The sequence below is a fragment of the Caretta caretta genome, chromosome 6, assembly GCF_965140235.1.
Source record: "Caretta caretta isolate rCarCar2 chromosome 6, rCarCar1.hap1, whole genome shotgun sequence".
Classification (NCBI taxonomy): Eukaryota; Metazoa; Chordata; order Testudines; family Cheloniidae; genus Caretta; species Caretta caretta.
In genome coordinates, this window is record NC_134211.1 from 104,438,602 (window position 1) to 104,444,919 (window position 6,318).

General features: G+C 44.3%; 1 non-coding gene across 1 annotated transcript; it reads right to left on the reverse strand.

Moving 5' to 3' along the window:
- Positions 1-546: 546 nt before the first annotated feature.
- Positions 547-618, reverse strand: TRNAQ-CUG (transfer RNA glutamine (anticodon CUG)). The gene has a single exon. It is a non-coding gene; the product is annotated as a tRNA-Gln (tRNA).
- Positions 619-6,318: the final 5,700 nt, after the last annotated feature.

Below are 6,318 nucleotides of genomic sequence, written 5' to 3' on the forward strand. Positions count from 1 at the left end.
TAGTGGCGATTGTCTCAACAAAACTTGCACAGTCCCTTCAGTACCCAGTCAAACCCAAGACCTTTACAATTCTGTAATAGGAAAGATGCATGTGGCTCTAAACATTTTCTACATTCACACAATATTCCCTGGCTTTCAGCTTATTTGTTTTTCTTCAGTTAACATTGAATTCTCAACACCCACTTTTGCTCTGTGGTGTGTTGCCTCTTGGTTTTTTTGTTATGGAAATTAAATTAAACTTTGAATTTGAAGCTCTTGTTCTTTCTATCCAGAACAAATAATTTGATCTAGGTAGGGTAAAAGATTGTTTGTCACCCATGTGAATCAAATCCTGTGAAATACTCTTGACTTCACAACTGTGAGTCATAAAACACAAAAAATTAATATTATGGCTCTATGATTCAGTTATGCTGATTTGGGATTCTGATATTCTTATTGGGAGTACAGATAAATAATTCAGTGTTGTGCCAGGGAGTGATTTCTAGATGAAAGCAAAAGTCAATTAGTACTTAAAAAGTAAGATCACCTTGTGAAGTTGGAGAGACCAGGTTCCACTGAGATTTGAACTCAGATTACTGGGTTCAGAGCCCAGAGTGCTAACCATTACACCATGGAACCACTAATAAATTCAACCTTGCTTATAAGGGTGACAATTATTCAAATATTTTATTTGTTTATTTCTAATATGTGCCACCTGATAAAAAGTAAAGGCAATTGTACAAAATGCAAAGGGAAAGAATACAGGGCCAGCTCCTGGCCACCAAGAAGGCTGCTGTGCCCTGGCAGCATAAAACAGCTTTGAAGCTGCCCTAGAAGTGCACAGGGGGATTTCCCTGGCATGGGGGAATCTCCAGCTGACACAAAGCTGGCTGTGCTGGCTTTACTCTGTGCCATGTTTTCTCCTTTGGTGGAGTTGGAGGCGGTGTAACTGGAGCTCTCTGAGCTCTAGCAATCCCATGCTCGATTGTTCTCCTATGGTGTATTGAAGCCAGGCCTAATTTAGAGCAGCCTTAAGATCTGAGTTGCTTCGAATTATGGAGTGCTAGGGTTGCCAACCCCTCAGGATTGTTCTGAAATCTCCAGGAATTAAAGATTAATCTTTAATTAAAGATTATGTCATGTGATGAAACCTCCAGGAATATGGCCCAACCAAAATTGGCAACTCTAGTCCCTACCTCCTTTGCATGGAGCTTTGGCATAGCCAAAAATGTAGACTTTTACAACTCTTAATCAGAAAGATAAAATACTGAGAGCAGAAAGGGTTTTTCCTTCGCAGCAATGAGTGCTGAGCAAGTGAGGCCTTTCACTGTTTGTTGGTTTGTAGAAATAAGAATAATCAGCCAAGATGCAAAGGACCTGTGATGGGGCGCAGGGCCACTTCCTGATGCACAGCAAGCCAGGGGCTAACCTCAGCTCAGCTTCACACCCATAGTCAAAGGGCTATGCTGAACCTCAAGATGCGGAGTTTTCTACTTACTTTATAATAACCTATTTTACCTTCTTGTTACTGACCCTTCAAGAAAAGCCCTTGCTCTCTGCAATGTTTAGTTTTGTTTTTTTCTGTTGACTTGTTCTGCCAGTTTGCAAGACCAAACTGGGCCTGGTTCCTGTGCAACCCGAAGAGGCTACAAAGAGCCATTTTTGCCACCTGTGTAGGGTGCAGGCATAATGACAAATCTGTTTGTGCCCACTCATGGCACCAGCCTCTTCAAAGATGGCGGAGAGGGAGGGGGGCAATGGTAGAGCTGAATGAGTGTAGGGGGAAGCAGACACTGTCCCATTTCCAAAGGCAGTAAAGTGGCAGAGCCCCCTATTTTGCCTACCAATGCCTCCAAAACCCTCTAATGTTAGAGGATAGGTTCAGGGAGACATGGTTCTGGGGTGTGTTTGTGTTTGTTCATTGCTGAGGACAATGAGGTCCTGGTCCATAACTCTCACAGATGGGTGAGGTTTGTGAATGAAACGGACCTACAGTCTGGGGCAGAAGTTCTCAAACTGTGGTTCATGGACCACCAGTGGTCCTTGAGCTCCATTCAGGTGGTCAGCAGGAAGTTCCCCCTAAGGTGCATGCCTGGGTGGCTGCACACGAGAGAATGAAGGGCCACCCATCTAATTAGTAGAGCCACACAGGCATGGCTTTACTAATCAGGTGCCTGGACCCTGGAAAAGACGCACATGTAAGGTGAGGTGGTGGCCTTGGGGGGAAATAGGGGGTAGGTGGGAGGGGGCAGTGGGGTGAGAAGAGGGGGTGGGGGAATTTGGGATACGCAAGGCTGCAGCAGCCAGAGAAAGAGGTGACTTTCCCCAGCTCCAGGACTGTGGCTGCTGTGGCGGGGGAGAGACCCCCACTCCTTCCCAGCCCAAGCTCAGGGGCTGCTGCAACAGGGGAGAGGGCACATCCATCACATTAGAAAGGTAAGACTACTGATATTCATATATGAGTTGTGGGCTTTTATTTGTAGAACAAAAAAAGTGAATTATTATTAAGTTTTTTTAATATAGCGCTTTTATCCAAACCATAGTTAGCTAATGGTACAAACAACATTTGGAAAGATCATTAAGTGGTCCGCCGACACCCTCAGCAATTTTCAAGTGGTCCATGAAAAAAAAAGTTTGAGAACCACTGGTCTAGGGTAAGTCAGGATTAGTTTGAAGTTTGGTCTGAACATTTCCTACAGTTTTAACAATCTGAAATAAAAATATTTAATCATTAGACATGTCACAATAACAGCCTGAAGGAGCATCCTGTTAGCCTGTGCAATCATAACCTAGAAGGATAATCATCTTCACTCGAGTTCTCAGTCTATTTAGCCGAGGATACAGTTGTTACATCGTAAACAGGAAGCACCCTCTAGTTACCATCTTCGGAAATAGGAGTGAAAGTGAATGCAGACCGAATGTGTGATTAGCTCCTTGGAACAGCCTTTTTGAATGATCTGTTCCCAGCTATGGTGGCACTAGTCACACATCTGTCGCTCAGAGGTCTGGTAACATTTCCATGATACGACCCCCATTTTTCCTAAGCATTATAACTTGGTTATAAAAATCCACTCCAGAGTAAAAGCTGCCATACAGTGTCTTGTTCCTGGATTAAACATTTTATTTATTTTAAAATCATGTGGACACTGAAGAAATTATGAGCATAAGAAAGAAAAGGAAGAAATGAAAGCTTGGTGGATGCTTGCTTGTGCTCTGGTAGTTTAGAAAAGGATCTGATGTATAATTTAGAAAAATTTCATTATCTTAAAATCTATCAACCCTTCCATTTTAATTTGATCTGATTTGTCCATTGGTCTAGGCGTTTGCACCTAATTTATCACTATAGTATCATCAAGGGTGGGTGTAATAGGAGATGCTGACTCAGTACCCTGTCACTCAAATCCCCACCAATATAGCTTAATTGGGAGTTAATTAGAGGATCAATTTGAAAGAGGCACTAGAGTTGAAGGGCTAATTAGAAGGGGACACAACCCCAGCAGCTGGGAGCAGATAAATGGAGAGGAAGGAAGCCCTAGAAGTGGGGAGCTGGCAGTCTGAAGGAAGATGGACCTGGCTGCTGCCCTCTTCCCCTAGATGCAAGCAAGCTGGAACTTGTAAATATGTGAACAGCACTACACAGGTTGGGTGGCTGTAACAGTATAATGTGGTGGTGAAGGAGACCTGAAGTGGGTGTGGTCTGTACTTAAGGTGAGAAAGGACTCACAGGAGACCACCCTGTGACAGTGGGAAACCAGTAACTTTAAAGGGTTTTGTGCTGCATTCCTTGCATGCCCAAAGGCGTGCAAGGAATATGGGATTGGACCAAAGGATGCTTTTTTTTTTTTGGATGCATATTTGGGTCCTATCATACCCGGTATCAGTAGGAACTATCCTGTTCAGTGATGTTAATGGTAATGGAGGGCACTCACCGCCTTGTAGACTGATCACTTACCTTACATTTATACTGGAGTAAAAGACCTGTGGCAGAGCCACAGCTGGCCTGGGTCAGCTGATTTGGGCTTGGGGGAGCTTTGACTGTGGCATAGGTGCTGGGGGATGCTGCTGCACCCCCTGGCTTGAAGTGGTTTCCATTATATCCAGAGTTCACAGTTTGGTTCCATGGCTCTCTGCACCTTCCCTATAAAAATTGTTAAAACCCCCCCTGGACTACAGGGCTAGAAATTGCTGTGTAGATTTTGGGCTTGGGCTGGATCCCTGGCTCTGGGACCCTCTGCCCTTGCAGGGTCCCAGAGCTGGGACTTTGTGCATCTGGTTGTTTGAGTGTTTCTGTAAGCCCTTGTTTTCATTACTCCTTTTCTAATTAGTTTCTGAAACCTTCATTTGCTGGGAATAATTTTTTTCAGGCCTAGTGTCTGCCCAAGGACAAATTCTTTTGGTAAGCTTGGGGAAAAAAAGTTTGTCAGTTTTTGAAACTGAGGAGAGTGAGGAAAAATGCATTTTCCCAATTATTAAAAAAAGTGGTTTTATTTCTTTTTAAAAACAGTTTAGCTCCAAAGTGGCCTAGGTTAGAAAGATGAATTCTGGCATGGAAATAGCCCTCACTAAGGGGATTGTTTCTGGTTTTACTGAATTCATAGTATTTGAAAAATCATGACTTGTTCATGCATTTAATTGGTGGTAATGTCGACCAGCATTGAGAATGAAAGATGGCTACGCTGCATGTGCATGCATTGATAACTCGGGTGTTCAGTGTGTGTGTGTCTCCCCAGAAGATATACACTGTACGGGTGGTACACAAACGTGCATGCAGTGACACAATAATAGCCAGCCATATAATTCCAGATTATGGAAATGTTTTTCTTAAACAAAAACAACCCAAAATTTCATTAAAGTCCTTTTATTTCAAGAATTTCAACACTTCAGTAAAAATCAGGAAATGTCAAAGAAACCATTAGCTCATTAAAGAAGCTATCGGAGCTCTCTTTGAGTCAAAACCATGTAGCAAACCCTACAAAATGCACCAGGGCAGGGAATTTGCACAAAGACCCCTTGCCTCCATTCTGCTGCCTGGTCCCTCGTTGCCTTGCGTAGCTGGCTCCCGCCAGGTGGCACAGCTGCCTGTCTTGGGCTTTGGGTGGTGCGGCTGAGGCACCACCGGTGCTCCGGGCAGGGAGCAGGCTGGTGGTCATGGGGTGGGAATATGGATGGGGGTTGAGGCGGTCAGAGGGCAGGGAACAGACGGGTTGAATGGGGGCAGGGGTTCAGGGGGGCAGTCAGGAAGGAGGTGGGGGGTTGGATGGGGTGGTGGTGGGGTAGTCAGAGGATAGGGGTTCCGGGGGCAGTCGGGGATAGGGAGAAGGGGTGGTTGGATGGGGCAGGAGTCCCGAGGGGGCAGTCAGGGAACGGGGGGTTGGATAAGGGGTGGGGCCAGGCCATGCCTGGCTGTTTGGGGAGGCACAACCTCCCCTACCTAGCCCTCCATACAATTTCGGAAACCCAATGTGGCCCTCAGGCCAAAAAGTTTGCCCGCCCCTGGTCTAGATTAAGTTTTTTGTGTTTACAGTTTAAAAGTTTTAACATGAAAAAAAAGTTTCAATTTGGTATCTAGCCATTCCCTAGTTAGTTTTATGAAAACATTAACCTTACATTTTGATGACTTCTTTCATTCCTTTTCATCTAGTGTCTCATTTAAAGTTTGTTTTCATTGTCTTCAGCTTTTAATGATTCCCCTGGACTGATTACACAACTGAAGTCCTTTGAAGAATGACAGTTCAGAGTACCTAATGGCAGATCCCAGAATGGAATTTCATTTTAAAAACAAAGTCATGCAATGGACCTTTAATTCTGCAACACTTTAGCAACTTTATATCAGAGTTTGCAGGCAATAATGCAAAATATATCTCAGCTACCAGCATATGGGCAGTGTGCTTGTTAGGATGACAGAAGTGGTACTTCCTGAAGCTGCTTGATTTGATGGAAGACGGATTGTACACCCAATATAAAGACCCCAAGGAAGTCATGAGAGACCCAAACTCTCTTTTGCGCTGTGGTGAAGCTGTACAGTGCACAGAGATAGAAAAGACTGTCTCATGCCACTGCACTAGGACTTAAGTCTTGGGTTCACTTACCTGCTGTACCATACACTTGCCTAAAGTCACATGGGAAGTCCCCTGAAGACCTGATCTGAAGTCAATAGAGAGGTTCTTTAGTCTGTCTGGTCCAGATTTTCAAAGGTATTTAGATGCCTAAAGATGCTGAGAGATACCCAGTGGGATTTCTGAAGGTGCCTCGTTGCCTAAGCCTAGGCAATATTGAAAATCCAAGTAGGTGCCTCTCAGCATCTTTAGGCACCTAAATACCTTTGAAAATCTGGACCTG